This window comes from Eptatretus burgeri, chromosome 11 (genome assembly GCF_056783735.1).
Source record: "Eptatretus burgeri isolate ZD-2024b chromosome 11, Ebu_testis_v1, whole genome shotgun sequence".
NCBI classification, from domain to species: Eukaryota; Metazoa; Chordata; class Myxini; order Myxiniformes; family Myxinidae; genus Eptatretus; species Eptatretus burgeri.
This window is the reverse complement of record NC_140971.1, coordinates 39,646,832-39,670,553: the sequence shown is the minus strand read 5'-3', so window position 1 is coordinate 39,670,553 and position 23,722 is coordinate 39,646,832. Positions and strand designations below refer to the sequence as shown.

General features: G+C 42.8%; 1 protein-coding gene, 1 long non-coding RNA gene and 2 pseudogenes across 5 annotated transcripts in view; 2 read left to right on the top strand and 2 right to left on the bottom strand.

Moving 5' to 3' along the window:
* The window catches only part of LOC147016900 (uncharacterized), a 394,344-nt gene that overhangs the window by 29,776 nt on the left and 340,846 nt on the right, over nucleotides 1–23,722 (top strand). The window lies entirely within an intron of this gene.
* Nucleotides 763–17,776, top strand: LOC147016910 (uncharacterized). 2 transcript variants are annotated; one of them, XR_015049250.1, is made up of 4 exons: nucleotides 763–5,579; nucleotides 15,085–15,213; nucleotides 16,934–17,059; nucleotides 17,194–17,776. It is a non-coding gene; the product is annotated as an uncharacterized LOC147016910 (long non-coding RNA). The 2 variants fall into 2 exon arrangements; XR_015049249.1 differs by having other exon boundaries at nucleotides 16,934–17,776.
* On the bottom strand, nucleotides 5,603–9,457 carry LOC147016911 (uncharacterized; annotated as a pseudogene). Its single transcript, XR_015049245.1, has 2 exons — nucleotides 8,334–9,457; nucleotides 5,603–6,878 (listed from the first exon to the last, which is right to left on the bottom strand). The product of XR_015049245.1 is annotated as an uncharacterized LOC147016911 (transcript).
* LOC147016909 (uncharacterized) lies at nucleotides 15,210–23,169 on the bottom strand (annotated as a pseudogene). Its single transcript, XR_015049244.1, has 2 exons — nucleotides 17,925–23,169; nucleotides 15,210–16,512 (listed from the first exon to the last, which is right to left on the bottom strand). The product of XR_015049244.1 is annotated as an uncharacterized LOC147016909 (transcript).

Genomic DNA, 23,722 nt, shown 5'->3' with positions numbered 1-23,722 from the left:
TTAGCTTCAAATTCGCAAAAATGCTCAAATTACCCTAAAACTAGGTTTTTAAACCAAACAAAAGCATTGTCTGACTCAAGTTTTTGTTCTGCATCACTATTCTGAAGTGAAAACTTGTAATTTCATTGAAATAGTGAGTATTTTAGCTTGAAATTCGCAAACATGCTCAAATTACCCCAAAACAAGCTTTATAAACCAAACAAAAGCATTGCTGACTCAACTTTTTGTTCTGCATCACTATTCTGAAGCGAAAACGTGTGATTTCATTGAAATAGTGAGTATTTTAGCTTCAAATTCGCAAAAATGCTCAAATTACCCTAAAACAAGCTTTTTAAACCTGTTTGGTGGTACAGTACACATATAAACATGAGGTGGCAGTGGAGGGGAAGCCGGATCCAGAGGTATTCCTGGGGGTGTGGGAGAGTGAGGGCAGTGCATGGAGTGAGGAATAGAGTCTCTGATGAAGAGAGCAACTCCTTCACCAGGACGAGGCTCAGGTATGTCATACCGGAGGAGGGAGTAACCAGGGAGAGAAACTTGGAAGTCAGACACGTCTTGGGAGAGGAAAGTTTCTGTTCGGCAGATTATGTCTGGTTTGTCAGTGGCAACCTGTATGGAAAGATCTGAGAGGTTTGAGTGAAGGCCCCAGATATTTGAGGTCCACACTTTTAATGAAGAGGTAGGGGAGGAGGCTTTGGGTGCAGGGGGTGGGAGGGGAGGGGGAGGGTAGGACAAGGGACGAGGGGGGGTAAGTAAGGAGGGTTGTTGAAAGAGTGTGGGGGATTGCAGAATAGCTTGTATTGATTGATTGATATCAATCACTGTAGCTATGGACCTTGTTGATCTATTAATTGAGGGTAAGAAAAAAGTTACTGACAATTGAATCGAGATAATATATTAAGTTGAGACACTAAAACATGATATTAAAGGAGGGTCTACATTACTAAATTGGTCAACAGATTGGTCAACATTATATATTAGGAATCATAAGTTCACTGTGATGGAAAATCAATATAGGAGGGAAACCACCATGGAATTTAATGGAATTAGGAATTGTACCATGTATTGTAAATGCCTCCATATTTTGTGGAAAGACAGAAAAACCAAAAAACAAAAAGGATAAACAAGAATTATGCCGAGTGCAGAAGGCATCAGCATGTGAAATGAATGTTAAATCGGTCAGTGTAAGAATTATATTATTGAACATAGTGCGATGATGCCACAAGCCAATTAAAATATTACCTGTTTTATTTGTTTTCTGATTAATTGGACAGGTGCATGATTTTTGATAAAGTGGTACTTCTTGTACGTTTACTGAAGTAAGTTGAGGTATTTCTAACACTGACTTGACCATCTTCCCTCAGCACAGAAGTGCTAAGTTACCTGGAAATAAATAAATAAATCATGGCAGTTGCTCTGGAACTGCTTGTGAATGAAAAGTGAAGAAGAAGGAGCCAACTTTCAAAATTATTGTACAGATGATGGAATATTTTTCTTGACTCGAAGGAATTTTTGGAAGATGGTGAAAAGAATTGTTGATTGCGAATTAGAACCCTGACAAATACTGCTGCTCTTTCTACATGGAAATAGCAGATGAGATGAATGTTTTTGAGTGTTCATACAACTGAGATTTCTTTATATTTTAGTATGTCGTTTTGGGGGGGGGGGGGGTAAAGGAAAGGAAAGGGTAAAATTGTGATTTAAAATGTTATGTACGTTCGATGCTTAACCTGGATTTTGTTTGTTTCGGAGCGTTGAGATCAGTTGAACTACGCAGTATACAATTTCGTCTAATGAAGCTTTGGATGAACTTCCACCGAAAGATTGGATGATGGGGAAAACCCAGATTTGGGTGATTGGGCAATCAATACATGATCATGACACTTCCCCCTTCCTGAGGAGATAAGATGAGGATATTTGAGAGAAAAAAGAAAAAAACCCACCGAAGAGAACGTTGGACAAGTCAAACCACAGTAAGGCAAAGACATAACATCGCCGTTGCATGGTGCCTGCCTGGAGGAATGTCCCCAACCACTCTCGCAAATTGCTGCTCTGCAGATACATCGTGAACTTGCCATGGTCGCGCAATGCACAACGAAGGCCCTGAAGGTCCATACGGCGAGTCATCTGCAACGTGTGTTCAATGGTGCGGGTGGGGCTCGTGCAGCCATCACGGTTGCATCCAACGTGCACAGTTCACTTGGTGAATCAAACCTGATTGCACGAACTGCTGCTCCGAGGCCCCAAACTCTGCCGGGGCTGGATCTCTGGGTCACATCTCGAGTCCTTTTTTGTCTCCTTCAACCCAGTGTCATCTGCAACCCAGTGCCTGGCCCAAGCTCATACCTGCCAAGATCTACCTTCTCTGCAGCTCAAGGAGCGCCAAGACTGTATTTTTCCGTTTGGTGCTGCTCCATCTACACCCTGACCTGCTTATCTTCTGGCCTTGGGTATCACGTCTTTTCGATTCATGACACCTGCTGAACAGGACATGAATTAAATGGAAACACACCAACTAACCTGACTGGGACACTATTGAAATGGTCATCATCCAACATTCTACTCCTGTGAGCGCTCGCTGCCATTATTGATTGAACTTGTGTAATGGTTATCTTTTCTCCTCGAGGAATGGGGTGTGCTGATAATGTGTAATATAATTATTCAAATTTTTCTGGATGTGGAAAAAAGGGGGGATGAGGAAGAAAAATAACTATATTCATGTTGTTCTCAATTATAATTGTTGCTGGTACATTATAAATTTCATTTTTGTGCTGTCGTCAAATTGGCTGTCAGTGATGTTTTCCTTTTCCAAAGAATCTTTTGACCTACATATTGAAAAAAAGGAATATCTTACTTTGAAGAAAGGTCTTGCTCGCTGCATGTAAACAGGTTGATTACAATGCAACTTTTGCCATGATCGTGTCATTCTCTCGCTCCCACCCAAAGTGGACACGTATTGCAGTTTTGAGTTCTTTTGCCTCATGCTTATCACCCTCTCTCTTTGGAATGTAAAATTGTGTAGAAGAGGAATTAATTACTGTGGGCTTCTGGTTCAGTGAAGTCCATTTAGTCCTGCAGCATAGTCTGATAATTCAGATCAATTGTTCAAATTTGCATAAAAGCACCGAAATTGGTACACATGTAGAATAATGTATTCCGAACAATTGTAGATATGGAGCCACCCGAGATTGTGCCTTGGTCAGCTTCGGCGACCATTTTCCAAACTGGCCGCCATTCTACTTTAGCGAAATTGGCTATATGCTCTTATTTTCTTATTGTATTGGTGGTAGATATAAGGAAAGTGTAAAATTCAGTAAATTGACCATGAAAAGGCGTATTCAAATATTATGAGCCAGTATTTTCGGTAAAAAAGCCATTATTTGATTTGTAAATTGCTGCTCTCCTGAAACTTTTCGCTGAAAAGTACTCATTATTGCCTGGAGAACAAGATTAAATTATATTCATCACATTCAATGGGTTTGGAATAAACAAAAATTGCATTATAGATTACATACTTTACTCTATTTTGAAAAGGGAACTGATAATCATGATAATGACAAACTCAGAAAATGTAGTCAAATTATTGCACACTTCACTTTGAAGCGACTACGGTTTACTGTCTACTACCATTCTACCAGGACACATGGTACACGCATACATCGGTCTCGTACAATATGAGTTTCTGAGCTCAAGTGTACTGGCTCTGGATCAAGAAGTCAACACTTTTACAAGCAATGCGACTTTGCATTTGCACATTCTAAGCTTGGCCAATATCTCAGTCTGTGTCTACTGCGTCTGTCTACTGGCATTCTCCTTCACAAGCACACAGTCCAGTGCATTGCAGATTGGCCTTCTTGCATTTGCAGCGGTTTCTACAGCCTTTTTTGCAGCCGCACGACACCAGCTCGAAGCAGCTTTTTGAAGCCTCAGGGAGTGTGGTCCAGAGCGGTTCGTAGGACCCATCCTCTGTTTGCCGCCAGACCCAGCTTGTTGGTGATGGAAGCACGGATTGAGGGACCAAGACCTGCCCCCAGACATAGCCACCCTGGAAGACTGATCTCTTCACATGCTGTTCCAAAGCATCGTAGGTGGGTGGGATGCGCTGGATGGAGTTCCTCTTGGCGAAGAGTTTCTTTCTGGCCTCGTTGACGTCCGTATATGGACTGGTGCGGTCATAGAGGAGCACCACAAACCTTTCAATGCAGTGCATTGTGTCATCCTGGATGTTGACTGGCATGGTGGTCAGGGTCACAAGAGAATCTTGTCAGTTCTGGAAACAAGTTCCATGTGGCCCAGGCAGATTTCTTCCCATGCCCCACGAATGCTGATACCATGTCACATCTAGTCATGGCGTGGAAGACAGAGAGGGCACGTGCCTTCTGTGGACCGAGGGAGGCAGCTATTTCATGGGCAGGGATGTAGCGGTAATTCTTGCCCATCCCAAAGGCAATCCAGAGTTCATCCACGCATGGTAGTGCCTGGGCTACCATCACCACCAAGACGACGATATCAGTGTCTACGGTTCGAACTTGAATCCGACGGTGGTCATGTTCTGCAGCATGGGCCACATGTAGCATGATGCGAGTGTCCGCCACTTCTTGACCGCATGGAGCCAGAGAGCTTTCATCTTCCTGCCTTGGAAGGCAGATGACTGCTTCACCATCAGTGACTACCAGCTCCTTTGCCTCGTCATGGAAGGACTGCACCAGCACATCGGACAGGAAGGTGAAGAGCTCCACCTTGTTTGCTTCGACATGTAGGAAATTCTGTCAGTTTCCTGGTATGGCTGCGATGCTCACCACGCACCGTCGCACCGCTTTTCCTCGTTTCTCCATTGTCGCCGTCTTCAAGGAGCCATCTTAGTAGCTATCCCAAACGAGGTCCCAAAATGACCATTTTTCCCCAATACAATGGTTGGAAATATAATAAATCAACACAAATGACATTTGTATTGTTTTCCTTTGTAAATGCACATCACATGGAGTATTTATCACCTCTGAGAAACCTAGAAAGAGAATAACAATGACAGATATCCCATGTTGTTAAAGTAGAATGGCGGCCATTTTCCAAAATGGCCACCAAAGCTGACCAAGGAAAAATCTCGAGTGGCTCCATATCCAGAATTGTTCAGAATACATTAGTCAACATATGTACCAATTTTGGTGCTTTTATGAAAAGTCGAACAATTGGTTTGCTATGCTGCAGTACTAATTTGAATGTTTCAGTGAATCATTCAATGTTCTTCCTCCGAATATATGAAATTAAAAATTATCCGTTTGTATGTTGATCCAACTTGTGGAAATTCAGTTATTTTCCACTACATTGATCCATGCGAACATATCGGGCCCAATACATTTTTGAAATATCATGCTTTATATCATTTTGACCCTATCTCTTTTTTTTTTCTCCATCTGTCTGATTCTGTCTCTCTGACGATCTCCTTCCCACAGAAGGCTGGTTCGAGAGAACGTCAGATCAGAGTTTGTTCATCCACTAACAGGGAACGAGAGCTGGGTTTCGACCGTCATGAGACGGGTTGCTTGCGTCGGTGCTGCGACTCCGTGTAGATATTTCGAAAGGTGAGTGTTTCCTGTGAAGAATAAGGTAAGTCTCGCGTTTGTAGTGTTTGTCGTTTTTATTTTTTCATCTTTATAAAAATGCAACAGCAACAAGGATTCCGTGAGCGCCTTGACAAGTGTGGCCGTTGGTGAGACCACAACAACGGTTTTCAATGAATAAATGTTCAAATTAATTTTTAAAAATTCAAGCTGTTAGTCATTGTCAAAAGGCAAGTTAGGAAGGTATAGAAGACCATAGAAACTTTCAATCGAGAAATTGAGGAAGAAAACATGAAAATTGCTGTTTAAATCTTTGTTTAAGTGAAAGATAAACTTGCACACATGTATTTAAAGTGATAAATTATATTAAAAACACAAAAAGTTAACATATAAACAGAGCTTTTTCTTGTTGTTCCAAGCCCCATGGATTTGGTACATGACTGACCACTGAAATACTCATGCATCTGTCTGAGAAACCTGAGAGCAATATTCAATGTCATAGGAAATCATGTTCACACAGTGGCATCACTCTATTTACTACAGGGTGTTTCATAAAAAAAATAACCCCATAGTGGTCCTGGAAATGACAAGTACATGAACGACAGGCATTCTCGGAGCACTATGAGGACATTCTCCTTCCAACGCCCTGGAGTACATGTGCAGTGAGTGAAATTTAATAGTTCTGAGAAGTCCAAGTGAAAAAATTAAATTTTGTCACCAGCTATCATACACATTTCGAAGTGACACTGCTGGGACTCTCTCAGGACCAACTTTACTGTACATGTAGCGAAAGAAACTAACATCTGGCTGAAAAGTTGAAACAGTAGTCATCTCATGCAGCAGTGGTAGTACTTCAATCTTTCGCAGTGAATTTCTTGCTCCGTCTATGGACCTTTTCCTTTGTCTACAGTCGTGACAGAAACCTTCTACTGTCACAAGATTTTAAACAGTACCATAATGGATACATGTGTCCTCATACGCAGCAGAATAATAGATTAATTATATTTGTGATCTGCAGTCAAGATTGGCTCGCACATGAATGTTCATCAGAAGTGAATCGTCCTCTTCGCCAGCCTCAATATTCCTAAACACACTTTCACACCTGTACAGGATCGACTCCATCTCAACTTCAAGTTCATTCTTCATCTTCTTGGTCGGTCTATTGGAGGCATGGAGGCACCTCCACTTATCGCACTCCTCACACTGAATGACAGTTCCAACGTTCTTTGCTGTGTGAGCAGTATGATTGAAAGGGCAACCATGCCCTTTCGATACATCTCGGCTTTTCATAGAAGGGCGATGATCTTCTGCAGTGGCAACCTTGAAAGAAAAGATTAAATTAAATGACTCGCTCAATGAAGTGCATCGAGCCACAGTCGGCGAGACACATTTTCATGGCTTTTGAAAAAATGGCAAAAAAACACTTGTTTGGTTCTATGCTAAAAACTATCAAGCTGGAATTTTAAAATGCAAAAGCTTAAATATTGTTATGTTTGAGGGGGGGTATGCATTCAAAGGGTAATTAGGATGTTTAATTAGGTATGCCATGCTGTTCGAGTTTACCAGGATCTCGATGTAATAAGTAGCAATTCAGTGGTGATAAGTTGTCTAGTAAATGTCCATTTCTTCAAGGGGGAAATGATAATTGTCACGTAATTAGATAGGGACACGGGATAGGGTAAGTGTGTCTGCGTAAACCCCTTTTAGTAGTCCCTGGAGGCTTGCCGTGATGTCACAGGACAGTGCTGCGGATGGCTCCACCCCGTGATCACGATTGGCGGAAGGCGACGGCGCAGGGCCAATAAAACAGCTCGATTGGAAGTGACGAGGACGGGAGGATAAAAAGGCTCTGTTCGGGGAAAAGGTGAAGAGGAAGAAGATCGGTACAGAAAAACTGTTTTGGTGGAGGTTGTTGTGCTGGGAGCGTGCTGTGTTGTTGGGCTGATTCGATCCTGGTTTTCATCGTGTCTCGAGGCCTTACTGTGCTTCGTTCCTCAGATCGGTTGGCTCTGGGGTTCTGCTGGCTCGGAGTACGGGGTCGACCGGCGGGCGGACCTGCCTCCCTCTCCTGCTCGCAACTTGGCGCCAGAACTGGTTCCCTGGCGGCTGAGCGGACTTGGGCCAGGACCAGGAGGTCGACAGCACCACGGTGTCTCCTGCCCCTGACGAGCGCAACGCCAGCTCGTCCGACGCCAATCCAGGGACTGTTGCGTCCACACCACGGGCCAGCCTGACCACCAGGACCAGCTACGTGTGTGTGTGTGTGTGTGTGTGTGTGTGTGTGTGTGTGTGTGTGTGTGTGTGTGTGTGTGTGTGTGTGTGTGTGTGTGTGTGTGTGTGTGTGTGTGTGTGTGTGTGTGTGTGTGTGTGTACCTGGCGCCTTAGAGGGTTTGAGATTTGTATATTCATTGGAATTGTCTGTGTTTTCCCCACGCCCGAACCCACATCATTATCCCGTCAAATCGCCCCGGATCCCTCTTCTTGCCGAGTCTTGTTATTTCTGGTTCGAGGAATAAACGTTATCAACTCAGTGAAAAGCGACTCGTGCCACCTTCCTCGTCCCGTTTGCGGTAGAGCGATTAGAACCGCCATCTTTGGGTTATAAAAAAATAAACCGCCTCCATCGTTTCGGCTCATTCTACGTTGGCGGGACTGTTCGAGTCCCGTGGACGTCACAATATTCCTGATTTCAGCTCTGTCGGGCACAATATTATCAAGACCTGTTAATCAAGAAATCTTCTTGTGAAACCAGGTAAGTCACTGGTTTATATATACCTTGCCATATAACTCTGTGAAGGGCATGTATCTTTCTCCAGATGGAACTGGGTCAGGCAAGTGGTGGATCTGTTCAAATATATCTGGAAGAAGCCTTGGAGCCTTGCAGATGTCACAGTCTTGACTCTCACACTTTAAGATCCTGAACATGTAATGCCTGATCTTGCAATGTGTTTCAAGGAATCTCTTCAATTTCTCCTTGTGTTTGAGGTGCTGCTTGGTGCCGTCATTTGGGGAAAGGAGTCATTAATCTGAAAAGAAAAATCACAAAAGCCTTTTTGAGTACAGTGGGACAGTGCTGAACATCTATTTCCTTTCCAATATTAAACTACCAAACTTGAGTGTGTCCTCAAAATGGGGTAGGTCTGAGGGAACCACATTCACAATGTCACTTCCATAATGTCCATTTTGAATGGGGCTCTCAGAGCTGCTGCAATAGTACAGAAAGACAGGCAGACGCATACTTTTAAAACTTCATTCCAGAACACACCAATGTCCTCTTCAGATGCTGCATCATGGGATTCGAAGTTGTGTTCCTTCAATTTCAACCTTTGGATGAGGGTTGACAGCAGGTCCACCACGGGCTCAGTGGAGTGATTAACCTCTTCCTTCAACTCTGGAATCTTCTCAGCCATACCATGGATACTCTTCAATTGACCACAGCGCTTCAGCTCATTTCACAACACCCACACCTTGCAAGGCAATATTGATGATACTCATGATTCTTTCAACAGGATTTTTCCAACGATGTTGAGGAGGCGTACCGATGGCACACAGAAAGTCTCGGTCAAATTTCAGCCAAAGGAACATCAATGAGAGTTGAAATGATAGGTACGTCAACCGGTGGTCAAGGGCCACCATCTGTATACAGTAGGAGAATTGGTTTCAAAGGTCTCACTCTTTGAAGTATTTCCTTCAGTTCTGTCATGTGTCTGTCTCCCAGGAGATGATGGCTGGAACACATTTTCTTTGAAGATGACAAAGCGAAAACGTGTGATTTCATTGAAATAGTATTTTAGCTTCAAATTCGCAAAAATGCTCAAATTAACCGAAAACAAGCTTTTCAAACCAAACAAAAGCATTGTCTGAGTCAACTTTTTGTTCTCCATCAGTATTCTGAAGCGAAAACGTGTGATTTCATTGAAATAGTGAGTATCTTAGCTTCAAATTCGCACAAAAAATGCTCAAGTTACCCTAAAACAAGCTTTTTAAACGAAACAAAAGCATTGTCTGACTCAACTTTTTGTTCTCCATCAGTATTCTGAAGCGAAAACGTGTGATTTCATTGAAATAGTGAGTATTTTAGCTTGAAATTCGCAAAAATGCTCAAATTACCCTAAAACTAGGTTTTTAAACCAAACAAAAGCATTGTCTGACTCAAGTTTTTGTTCTGCATCACTATTCTGAAGCGAAAACTTGTGATTTCATTGAAATAGTGAGTATTCCAGCTTCAAATTCGCAAACATGCTCAAATTACCCCAAAACAAGCTTTATAAACCAAACAAAAGCATTGCTGACTCAACTTTTTGTTCTGCATCACTATTCTGAAGCGAAAACGTGTGATTTCATTGAAATAGTGAGTATTTTAGCTTCAAATTCGCAAAAATGCTCAAATTACCCTAAAACAAGCTTTTTAAACCTGTTTGGTGGTACAGTACACATATAAACATGAGGTGGCAGTGGAGGGGAAGCCGGATCCAGAGGTATTCCTGGGGGTGTGGGAGAGTGAGGGCAGTGCATGGAGTGAGGAATAGAGTCTCTGATGAAGAGAGCAACTCCTTCACCAGGACGAGGCTCAGGTATGTCATACCGGAGGAGGGAGTAACCAGGGAGAGAAACTTGGAAGTCAGACACGTCTTGGGAGAGGAAAGTTTCTGTTCGGCAGATTATGTCTGGTTTGTCAGTGGCAACCTGTATGGAAAGATCTGAGAGGTTTGAGTGAAGGCCCCAGATATTTGAGGTCCACACTTTTAATGAAGAGGTAGGGGAGGAGGCTTTGGGTGCAGGGGTGGGAGGGAGGGGGAGGGGAGGACAAGGGACGAGGGGGGGTAAGTAAGGAGGGTTGTTGAAAGAGTGTGGGGGATTGCAGAATAGCTTGTATTGATTGATTGATATCAATCACTGTAGCTATGGACCTTGTTGATCTATTAATTGAGGGTAAGAAAAAAGTTACTGACAATTGAATCGAGATAATATATTAAGTTGAGACACTAAAACATGATATTAAAGGAGGGTCTACATTACTAAATTGGTCAACAGATTGGTCAACATTATATATTAGGAATCATAAGTTCACTGTGATGGAAAATCAATATAGGAGGGAAACCACCATGGAATTTAATGGAATTAGGAATTGTACCATGTATTGTAAATGCCTCCATATTTTGTGGAAAGACAGAAAAACCAAAAAACAAAAAGGATAAACAAGAATTATGCCGAGTGCAGAAGGCATCAGCATGTGAAATGAATGTTAAATCGGTCAGTGTAAGAATTATATTATTGAACATAGTGCGATGATGCCACAAGCCAATTAAAATATTACCTGTTTTATTTGTTTTCTGATTAATTGGACAGGTGCATGATTTTTGATAAAGTGGTACTTCTTGTACGTTTACTGAAGTAAGTTGAGGTATTTCTAACACTGACTTGACCATCTTCCCTCAGCACAGAAGTGCTAAGTTACCTGGAAATAAATAAATAAATCATGGCAGTTGCTCTGGAACTGCTTGTGAATGAAAAGTGAAGAAGAAGGAGCCAACTTTCAAAATTATTGTACAGATGATGGAATATTTTTCTTGACTCGAAGGAATTTTTGGAAAATGGTGAAAAGAATTGTTGATTGCGAATTGGAACCCTGACAAATACTGCTGCTCTTTCTACATGGAAATAGCAGATGAGATGAATGTTTTTGAGTGTTCATACAACTGAGATTTCTTTATATTTTAGTATGTCGTTTTGGGGGGGGGGGGGGGTAAAGGAAAGGAAAGGGTAAAATTGTGATTTAAAATGTTATGTACGTTCGATGCTTAACCTGGATTTTGTTTGTTTCGGAGCGTTGAGATCAGTTGAACTACGCAGTATACAATTTCGTCTAATGAAGCTTTGGGTGAACTTCCACCGAAAGATTGGATGATGGGGAAAACCCAGATTTGGGTGATTGGGCAATCAATACATGATCATGACACTTCCCCCTTCCTGAGGAGATAAGATGAGGATATTTGAGAGAAAAAAGAAAAAAACCCACCGAAGAGAACGTTGGACAAGTCAAACCACAGTAAGGCAAAGACATAACATCGCCGTTGCATGGTGCCTGCCTGGAGGAAGGTCCCCAACCACTCTCGCAAATTGCTGCTCTGCAGATACATCGTGAACTTGCCATGGTCGCGCAATGCACAACGAAGGCCCCGAAGGTCCATACGGCGAGTCATCTGCAACGTGTGTTCAATGGTGCGGGTGGGGCTCGTGCAACCATCACGGCTGCATCCAACGTGCACAGTTCACTTGGTGAATCAAACCTGATTGCACGAACTGCTGCTCCGAGGCCCCAAACTCTGCCGGGGCTGGATCTCTGGGTCACATCTCGAGTCCTTTTTTGTCTCCTTCAACCCAGTGTCATCTGCAACCCAGTGCCTGGCCCAAGCTCATACCTGCCAAGATCTACCTTCTCTGCAGCTCAAGGAGCGCCAAGACTGTATTTTTCCGTTTGGTGCTGCTCCATCTACACCCTGACCTGCTTATCTTCTGGCCTTGGGTATCACGTCTTTTCGATTCATGACACCTGCTGAACAGGACATGAATTAAATGGAAACACACCAACTAACCTGACTGGGACACTATTGAAATGGTCATCATCCAACATTCTACTCCTGTGAGCGCTCGCTGCCATTATTGATTGAACTTGTGTAATGGTTATCTTTTCTCCTCGAGGAATGGGGTGTGCTGATAATGTGTAATATAATTATTCAAATTTTTCTGGATGTGGAAAAAAGGGGGGATGAGGAAGAAAAATAACTATATTCATGTTGTTCTCAATTATAATTGTTGCTGGTACATTATAAATTTCATTTTTGTGCTGTCGTCAAATTGGCTGTCAGTGATGTTTTCCTTTTCCAAAGAATCTTTTGACCTACATATTGAAAAAAAGGAATATCTTACTTTGAAGAAAGGTCTTGCTCGCTGCATGTAAACAGGTTGATTACAATGCAACTTTTGCCATGATCGTGTCATTCTCTCCCTCCCACCCAAAGTGGACACGTATTGCAGTTTTGAGTTCTTTTGCCTCATGCTTATCACCCTCTCTCTTTGGAATGTAAAATTGTGTAGAAGAGGAATTAATTACTGTGGGCTTCTGGTTCAGTGAAGTCCATTTAGTCCTGCAGTGTAGTCTGATAATTCAGATCAATTGTTCAAATTTGCATAAAAGCACCGAAATTGGTACACATGTAGAATAATGTATTCCGAACAATTGTAGATATGGAGCCACCCGAGATTGTGCCTTGGTCAGCTTCGGCGACCATTTTCCAAACTGGCCGCCATTCTACTTTAGCGAAATTGGCTATATGCTCTTATTTTCTTATTGTATTGGTGGTAAATATAAGGAAAGTGTAAAATTCAGTAAATTGACCATGAAAAGGCGTATTCAAATATTATGAGCCAGTATTTTCGGTAAAAAAGCCATTATTTGATTTGTAAATTGCTGCTCTCCTGAAACTTTTCGCTGAAAAGTACTCATTATTGCCTGGAGAACAAGATTAAATTATATTCATCACATTCAATGGGTTTGGAATAAACAAAAATTGCATTATAGATTACATACTTTACTCTATTTTGAAAAGGGAACTGATAATCATGATAATGACAAACTCAGAAAATGTAGTCAAATTATTGCACACTTCACTTTGAAGCGACTACGGTTTACTGTCTACTACCATTCTACCAGGACACATGGTACACGCATACATCGGTCTCGTACAATATGAGTTTCTGAGCTCAAGTGTACTGGCTCTGGATCAAGAAGTCAACACTTTTACAAGCAATGCTACTTTGCATTTGCACATTCTAAGCTTGGCCAATATCTCAGTCTGTGTCTACTGCGTCTGTCTACTGGCATTCTCCTTCACAAGCACACAGTCCAGTGCATTTCAGATTAGCCTTCTTGCATTTGCAGCGGTTTCTACAGCCTTTTTTGCAGCCGCACGACACCAGCTCGAAGCAGCTTTTTGAAGCCTCAGGGAGTGTGGTCCAGAGTGGTTCGTAGGACCCATCCTCTGTTTGCCGCCAGACCCAGCTTGTTGGTGATGGAAGCACGGATTGAGGGACCAAGACCTGCCCCCAGACATAGCCACCCTGGAAGACTGATCTCTTCACATGCTGTTCCAAAGCATCGTAGGTGGGTGGGATGCGCTGGATGGAGTTCCTCTTGGCGAAGAGTTTCTTTCTGGCCTCGTTGACGTCCGTATATGGACTGGTGCGGTCATAGAGGAGCACCACAAACCTTTTAATGCAGTGCATTGTGTCATCCTGGATGTTGACTGGCGTGGTGGTCAGGGTCACAAGAGAATCTTGTCAGTTCTGGAAACAAGTTCCATGTGGCCCAGGCAGATTTCTTCCCATGCCCCACGAATGCTGATACCGTGTCACATCCAGTCATGGCGTGGAAGACAGAGAGGGCACGTGCCTTCTGTGGACCGAGGGAGGCAGCTATTTCATGGGCAGGGATGTAGCGGTAATTCTTGCCCATCCCAAAGGCAATCCAGAGTTCATCCACACATGGTAGTGCCTGGGCTACCATCACCACCAAGACGACGATAACAGTGTCTACGGTTCGAACTTGAATCTGACGGTGGTCATGTTCTGCAGCATGGGCCACATGTAGCATGATGCGAGTGTCCGCCACTTCTTGACCGCATGGAGCCAGAGAGCTTTCATCTTCCTGCCTTGGAAGGCAGATGACTGCTTCACCATCAGTGACTACCAGCTCCTTTGCCTCGTCATGGAAGGACTGCACCAGCACATCGGACAGGAAGGTGAAGAGCTCCACCTTGTTTGCTTCGACATGTAGGAAATTCTGTCAGTTTCCTGGTATGGCTGCGATGCTCACCACGCACCGTCGCACCGCTTTTCCTCGTTTCTCCATTGTCGCCGTCTTCAAGGAGCCATCTTAGTAGCTATCCCAAACGAGGTCCCAAAATGACCATTTTTCCCCAATACAATGGTTGGAAATATAATAAATCAACACAAATGACATTTGTATTGTTTTCCTTTGTAAATGCACATCACATGGAGTATTTATCACCTCTGAGAAACCTAGAAAGAGAATAACAATGACAGATATCCCATGTTGTTAAAGTAGAATGGCGGCCATTTTCCAAAATGGCCACCAAAGCTGACCAAGGAAAAATCTCGAGTGGCTCCATATCCAGAATTGTTCAGAATACATTAGTCAACATATGTACCAATTTTGGTGCTTTTATGAAAAGTCGAACAATTGGTTTGCTATGCTGCAGTACTAATTTGAATGTTTCAGTGAATCATTCAATGTTCTTCCTCTGAATATATGAAATTAAAAATTATCCGTTTGTATGTTGATCCAACTTGTGGAAATTCAGTTATTTTCCACCACACTGATCCATGCGAACATATCGGGCCCAATACATTTTTGAAATATCATGCTTTATATCATTTTGACCCTATCTCTTTTTTTTTTCTCCATCTGTCTGATTCTGTCTCTCTGACGATCTCCTTCCCACAGAAGGCTGGTTCGAGAGAACGTCAGATCAGAGTTTGTTCATCCACTAACAGGGAACGAGAGCTGGGTTTCGACCGTCATGAGACGGGTTGCTTGCGTCGGTGCTGCGACTCCGTGTAGATATTTCGAAAGGTGAGTGTTTCCTGTGAAGAATAAGGTAAGTCTCGCGTTTGTAGTGTTTGTCGTTTTTATTTTTTCATCTTTATAAAAATGCAACAGCAACAAGGATTCCGTGAGCGCCTTGACAAGTGTGGCCGTTGGTGAGACCACAACAACGGTTTTCAATGAATAAATGTTCAAATTAATTTTTAAAAATTCAAGCTGTTAGTCATTGTCAGAAGGCAAGTTGGGAAGGTATAGAAGACCATAGAAACTTTCAATCGAGAAATTGAGGAAGAAAACATGAAAATTGCTGTTTAAATCTTTGTTTAAGTGAAAGATAAACTTGCACACATGTATTTAAAGTGATAAATTATATTAAAAACATAAAAAGTTAACATATAAACAGAGCTTTTTCTTGTTGTTCCAAGCCCCATGGATTTGGTACATGACTGACCACTGAAATACTCATGCATCTGTCTGAGAAACCTGACAGCAATATTCAATGTCATAGGAAATCATGTTCACACAGTGGCATCACTCTATTTACTACAGGGTGTTTCATAAAAAAAATAACCCCATAGTGGTCCTGGAAATGACAAGTACATGAACGACAGGCATTCTCGGAGCACTATGAGGACATTCTCCTTCCAACGCCCTGGAGTACATGTGCAGTGAGTGAAATTTAATAGTTCTGAGAAGTCCAAGTGAACAAATTAAATTTTGTCACCAGCTATCATACACATTTCGAAGTGACACTGCTGGGACTCTCTCAGGACCAACTTTACTGTACATGTAGCGAAAGAAACTAACATCTGGCTGAAAAGTTGAAACAGTAGTCATCTCATGCAGCAGTGGTAGTACTTCAATCTTTCGCAGTGAATTTCTTGCTACGTCTATGGACCTTTTCCTTTGTCTACAGTCGTGACAGAAACATTCTACTGTCACAAGATTTTAAACAGTACCATAATGGATACATGTGTCCTCATACGCAGCAGAATAATAGATTAATTATATTTGTGATCTGCAGTCAAGATTGGCTCGCACATGAATGTTCATCAGAAGTGAATCGTCCTCTTCGCCAGCCTCAATATTCCTAAACACACTTTCACACCTGTACAGGATCGACTCCATCTCAACTTCAAGTTCATTCTTCATCTTCTTGGTCGGTCTATTGGAGGCATGGAGGCACCTCCACTTATCGCACTCCTCACACTGAATGACAGTTCCAACGTTCTTTGCTGTGTGAGCAGTATGATTGAAAGGGCAACCATGCCCTTTCGATACATCTCGGCTTTTCATAGAAGGGCGATGATCTTCTGCAGTGGCAACCTTGAAAGAAAAGATTAAATTAAATGACTCGCTCAATGAAGTGCATCGAGCCACAGTCGGCGAGACACATTTTCATGGCTTTTGAAAAAATGGCAAAAAAACACTTGTTTGGTTCTATGCTAAAAACTATCAAGCTGGAATTTTAAAATGCAAAAGCTTAAATATTGTTATGTTTGAGGGGGGGGGGTATGCATTCAAAGGGTAATTAGGATGTTTAATTAGGTATGCCATGCTGTTCGAGTTTACCAGGATCTCGATGTAATAAGTAGCAATTCAGTGGTGATAAGTTGTCTAGTAAATGTCCATTTCTTCAAGGGGGAAATGATAATTGTCACGTAATTAGATAGGGACACGGGATAGGGTAAGTGTGTCTGCGTAAACCCCTTTTAGTAGTCCCTGGAGGCTTGCCGTGATGTCACAGGACAGTGCTGCGGATGGCTCCGCCCCGTGATCACGATTGGCGGAAGGCGACGGCGCAGGGCCAATAAAACAGCTCGATTGGAAGTGACGAGGACGGGAGGATAAAAAGGCTCTGTTCAGGGAAAAGGTGAAGAGGAAGAAGATCGGTACAGAAAAAACGTTTTGGTGGAGGTTGTTGTGCTGGGAGCGTGCTGTGTTGTTGGGCTGATTCGATCCTGGTTTTCACCGTGTCTCGAGGCCTTACTGTGCTTCGTTCCTCAGATCGGTTGGCTCTGGGGTTCTGCTGGCTCGGAGTACGGGGTCGACCGGCGGGCGGACCTGCCTCCCTCTCCTGCTCGCAACTTGGCGCCAGAACTGGTTCCCTGGCGGCTGAGCGGACTTGGGCCAGGACCAGGAGGTCGACAGCACCACGGTGTCTCCTGCCCCTGACGAGCGCAACGCCAGCTCGTCCGACGCCAATCCAGGGACTGTTGCGTCCACACCACGGGCCAGCCTGACCACCAGGACCAGCTACGTGTGTGTGTGTGTGTGTGTGTGTGTGTGTGTGTGTGTGTGTGTGTGTGTGTGTGTGTGTGTGTGTGTGTGTGTACCTGGCGCCTTAGAGGGTTTGAGATTTGTATATTCATTGGAATTGTCTGTGTTTTCCCCACGCCCGAACCCACATCACTATCCCGTCAAATCGCCCCGGATCCCTCTTCTTGCCGAGTCTTGTTATTTCTGGTTCGAGGAATAAACGTTATCAACTCAGTGAAAAGCGACTCGTGCCACCTTCCTCGTCCCGTTTGCGGTAGAGCGATTAGAACCGCCATCTTTGGGTTATAAAAAAATAAACCGCCTCCATCGTTTCGGCTCATTCTACGTTGGCGGGACTGTTCGAGTCCCGTGGACGTCACAATATTCCTGATTTCAGCTCTGTCGGGCACAATATTATCAAGACCTGTGAATCAAGAAATCTTCTTGTGAAACCAGGTAAGTCACTGGTTTATATATACCTTGCCATATAACTCTGTGAAGGGCATGTATCTTTCTCCAGATGGAACTGGGTCAGGCAAGTGGTGGATCTGTTCAAATATATCTGGAAGAAGCCTTGGAGCCTTGCAGATGTCACAGTCTTGACTCTCACACTTTAAGATCCTGAACATGTAATGCCTGATCTTGCAATGTGTTTCAAGGAATCTCTTCAATTTCTCCTTGTGTTTGAGGTGCTGCTTGGTGCCGTCATTTGGGGAAAGGAGTCATTAATCTGAAAAGAGAAATCACAAAAGCCTTTTTGAGTACAGTGGGACAGTGCTGAACATCTATTTCCTTTCCAATATTAAACTACCAAACTTGAGTGTGTCCTCAAAATGGGGTAGGTCTGAGAGAACCACATTCACAATGTCACTTCCATAATGTCCATTTTGAATGGGGCTCTCAGAGCTGCTGCAATAGTACAGAAAGACAGGCAGACGCATACTTTTAAAACTTCATTCCAGAACACACCAATGTCCTCTTCAGATGCTGCATCATGGGATTCGAAGTTGTGTTCCTTCAATTTCAACCTTTGGATGAGGGTTGACAGCAGGTCCACCACGGGCTCAGTGGAGTGATTAACCTCTTCCTTCAACTCTGGAATCTTCTCAGCCATACCATGGATACTCTTCAATTGACCACAGCGCTTCAGCTCATTTCACAACACCCACACCTTGCAAGGCAATATTGATGATACTCATGATTCTTTCAACAGGATTTTTCCAACGATGTTGAGGAGGCGTACCGATGGCACACAGAAAGTCTCGGTCAAATTTCAGCCAAAGGAACATCAGTGAGAGTTGAAGTGATAGGTACGTCAACCGGTGGTCAAGGGCCACCATCTGTATACAGTAGGAGAATTGGTTCCAAAGGTCTCACTCTTTGAAGTATTTCCTTCAGTTCTGTCATGTGTCTGTCTCCCAGGAGATGATGGCTGGAACATATTTTCTTTGAAGATGACAAAGCGAAAACGGGTGATTTCATTGAAATAGTATTTTAGCTTCAAATTTGCAAAAATGCTCAAATTAACCGAAAACAAGCTTTTCAAACCAAACAAAAGCATTGTCTGAGTCAACTTTTTGTTCTGCATCACTTCTGAAGCGAAAACGCGCGATTTCATTGAAATAGTGAGTATCTTAGCTTCAAATTCGCACAAAAAAATGCTCAAGTTACCCTAAAACAAGCTTTTTAAATGAAACAAAAGGATTGTCTGACTCAACTTTTTGTTCTCCATCAGTATTCTGAAGCGAAAACGTGTGATTTCATTGAAATAGTGAGTATTTTAGCTTCAAATTCGCAAAAATGCTCAAATTAACCTAAAACTAGGTTTTTAAACCTGTTTGGTGGTACAGTACACATATAAACATGAGGTGGCAGTGGAGGGGAATCCAGATCCAGAGGTATTCCTGGGGGTGTGGGGGAGTTCGGGCAGTGCATGGAGTGAGGAAGAGTCTTTGATGAAGAGAGCAACTCCTTCACCAGGACGAGGCTCAGGTATGTCATACCGGAGGAGGGAGTAACCAGGGAGAGAAACTTGGGAGTCAGAGACGTCTTGAGGGAAGAAAGTTTCTGTTTGGCAGATTGTCTGGTTTGTCAGTGGCAACCTGTATGGAGAGATCTGAAAGGTTTGAGCGAAGTCCCCGGATATTTGAGGTCCACACTGTTAATGAAGAGGGAGGGGAGGAGGCTTTGGGTGCAGGGGGTGGGAGGATAGGACAAGGGAGGAGGGGGGAAGTAAGGAGGGCTGTTGAGAGAGTGTGGGGGATTGCAGAATAGCTCAGGGAGGGGGCTGGATGAGGAGGAGAAAAGACTGTGGTGCTGGGGTAGAGGGGGCAGAAGGCAGTTGAGGAGGTGGAGTGATGAGATGAAGGTGAGGGCAGGGCAAGCAGGTAGCTTTGTGAATGAGAGGGGGGGGACTTTGAGAAGGGTGAGTGAGGGGGATGAATGGTGGGAGAAGGGTGAGTGGGGAGAGTTGAGGGAGAAAGGTGAGGGGGGAATTTTTGAGAGAGGTGAGAGGGAGGCTTGGAGGGAGAAGTGTGATGGTTGCTTTGAGAGGGAGCGGTGAGTTGGCACTGAAGTTGGAAAAAAGGAATGGTTGATAGAAAGTGAACACTCATGCTCTCATTTTTACTGCCTCTCCTTTGGTCTGGCTCCTTCTCTCATTAAAGAATATAATGCACACATTCTTCTCGTAAACCCCTCTTGTTTAAACTTGTCTGACACACCTCCACTCTCATATTTCTCTTTTCTCCTGTAGGTGGAACCGCCTTACTGAGGCTGTTCAATCCTACTATTCCCTCGAGGGTTTCGAGAATGTAATGCACACTACCATCTCATTTTATCCCCTACCCATACCCACAATCGTTTTACTCTCATTAACTCGACTTCACTGTTCTCTGACTTGCAGGTTACAGTTTCCTCCCTTCTCAATCCTCTTTTCCTTTTGCATGGCTTCTTAGTAGACTGGAGCCACATAGTCAATTCATACCCTCTGTCACCTCCTCTTCCATGAGCATTAATCTTGTTTAGAAAAACCACAATCGTTGGAAATAAAATACATCACATAAAATGGTCCTTTGAAATCCCAGCAATCACAAAGGATTCCTGATTGTCGGTATTACATACACTTTATATTGATATATTTTTTATTAATCTCAGGTGAATGGTCTTTCATAAAGATCACAAAGGATTCCAAAACCATGATCTTTTCTATCCTCATTTCAAATTTCCAGTTCTCCCTCCTGAGTTTCCTTTGTATCCATATTGTCCACCCCATGCAACACCTCTCTCCCACGCCCACTTCTACACCCATTGTTTGTCCAAGTCTGCGTCTATCTTGACCTTCTACTCTGCTATTGGTGTTTCCCTCCCCTCTCTCTGCTTTTTTTTTTGTCTTGTTGCATCCTATCTGTTCAGTGTCGTGGTATTATCTCTTCCACGAGCCTAAACTATGTATACAAAAATAAAATTGGGGGAACTTATGCATATATCAAACACAGGACAATAACATAGTGCGGAAAGAAAGTCTACACCCCCTTTCAAAATTTTCACCTTTTGTTGCCTTATAGCCTGGAATTAAATGAGATTAAATCAGACATTTTTATGTCACCGAGCTGGAGTGTAACATCATCATTTCATACGTAGCATTACAGTGCCCATTCCAAATTGCCATAGGGACCATTTTAGCATCAATCACAATGTGTGGACTGGCATCACTTGCATCAACCAGCCCAGGAGGGACAGGCAGATAATTATTCGTATTCTGGTGTTCTGCCCGAAGGCAGGTTCAGTACTGCCAAAGTAGTTTCGTGGAAAGGGTTATGCTAGGTGGTTTTGGTTACAGGTAGATTATCCCCTTCCTAAAGGCCGCCGAGTTTTCACCAACAATCCAGTAGTGACATGTTAATGCTCCTGAGACGAGTTTGGTTTCCAGAAGCTTATAATTCAAATTACAAACTAGCATCCGTTGAAGACAAAGTCTTCGATATCCCCTGCCATAGTAAATGAGGATTACCAAACTTATATTCCCGAAGCTTGTACAATATGTATGTGAAGTTTCCCCTTGATATGACCAGCCGTTCTGGAGAAGATGTTTGAAGGTTTTCGGGTAAATTCAATATGGCCGCCAAACCATGTGACCTATCAATTAGAAATTCACAAACTTCTGAAAGGATGTCTTGGGAAAAGTGTATGTGAAATTTTGCCTCAATCTGTCCAGCCGTTCTGGAGAAGATTTTTAAAATTTATTATTAATTTTCAATCCAAGATGGCTGACGAACCATGTGACCTATGACATCATAAATTTACATTCTGACATCCAATCCTCCGGTGGAAACGTGTGTGAAGTTTCGTGTTAATCGGATGAGGTGTGTTTTTCTATCCAAGATGGCCGCCAAACTGTGACTTGTGATGTCATAATTTTTACTATGTATGCAGACATGATGGAAGATGATAGTTGCAAATTTTCACTTCGCTAGGTTATGATTCCAGAGAAAACATTATTTAATATTTTTCTTGAATCCAACATGGCTGCCAAACCATGTGACCTATCAATTAGAAAATATCAAAAGGCACCAGTTCACCACTTGCTTGATATGTGTACCAAATTTCGTAAATATATGTTGAGGGGATTTGTAGTTAAGCTCCGGAAACGAAATGTGACAGACGGACGGACGGAACCCATTTCTATATCCCCCGCCAACTTCATTGGTTGGCGGGGGGGGGTAATAATGGTGCCTTCTTTCATTAGATCTGTATTATAAACCTTAAAACAATCAGTGTGGTGAATGCGGGACCAAACGGGTATCCCGAAGGCCCAGATCTAAGAAATGGATTTTGAAGAAGTGTATTTTGCAGAGCAACAAGTACATAACAGGTTGTTCAAGTGTGATAGCAGTGGCTATTGAGTTATAGCCTCAACAAAAATGCCCACAATATCTCAAAGAGAACTATTGGACATATGATGCAATCAACAGCAGAGAATCTCACCAACAACCCTTCAAAATATGACAGCAAATGTTAGAGTAGGGTGAAATTGTCATTAGGACACAGGTTTTTACAAGGTATGAATGCCACACAACCAGCAATGTATATTCAGTAAGCCCTTAAATATCACAAGTGGGGGGGGGGGGTTACATCCCAAGACTAGAAGGGCACTCGATAGAACGCATACCTCCACCCCATAATGCCTGCTCCACGAGAGCATATCTGGCCAAATACATTTTTGAAATATCATGCCAGATATCGCTTTTGAGCACTATCTGTCAACGGTGAAGAATCATTTTTTAAATTCTAGTAGTCGGACCCGGATCTTCACCAAAATCAAATCAATTCGCCGTGGTCACACACCCAACCTGTCCACCAAGTTTCATCCGAATCCGGCCACAACCTTTTGAGATACCGTGCCACATATCGTTTTTGAGCCCTATCTCTCAATGGTGAAGAATCACTTTAAGAATTCTAGTCATCGGATCCAGATCCAGATCTTCACCAAAATCTAATCAGTTCGTCCTTGTCACACACCAAACCTGTCCACAAAATTTCATCTGTATCCATCCACAACTTTTTGAGATATCCTGCATACAGACAGAGAAACAGACAGAAAGGGGTTAAAACATAACCTCCTTCATCTTCAGTGGTGGAGGTAATAAACATGTAAAATAAAATTAAACTGGTGAAGTCTCCTGCTGTGTTGAAGCAGATTAAAAATCCAGAAGCAGATTAAACATGGTCCCAAGCTTCTGTAATGTGTCTAAAGGCCCCTCATTAAAAAAAAATATTTCCCTCTATAATCTGTCTATGCTTATCTATGTCCATGTTTATAATCCTTTACAAATTGTTATGCAGCTCCGTAAAACCAGCGGACCACCCCCACCCAACCCTCCAGGAAGGCAAAGCATTTCTTCACACAAGATCACTTTTCTCTGCCTTTTTGCACGAGATACACTTTTGTCCTATGACTTTTGGTAGGACAGTATGCACATTGCAAAAATAATAAGTTTTCAACACCGTGTTAAAATTATTATTTTATTTTAAGCTACCGTAATTGTTTTTACTCTTCTGTACTATATTCTACAATCGAGGTTAATAGTCGACAATAATGTAACACTCATCTTAACTTTTCATCATCTTTAAAATCTAAACGACAATTAACTTTGCAATTGAAGGACTACTGGAAATGCAAAAATGGAGCTCCAGCCAAAGAGTTGAAGCACTAGTTCATGAAAAAGAATAAAATGAAATCCCAAGACATCATTAGTGTACAGATTAAAAAAAAACA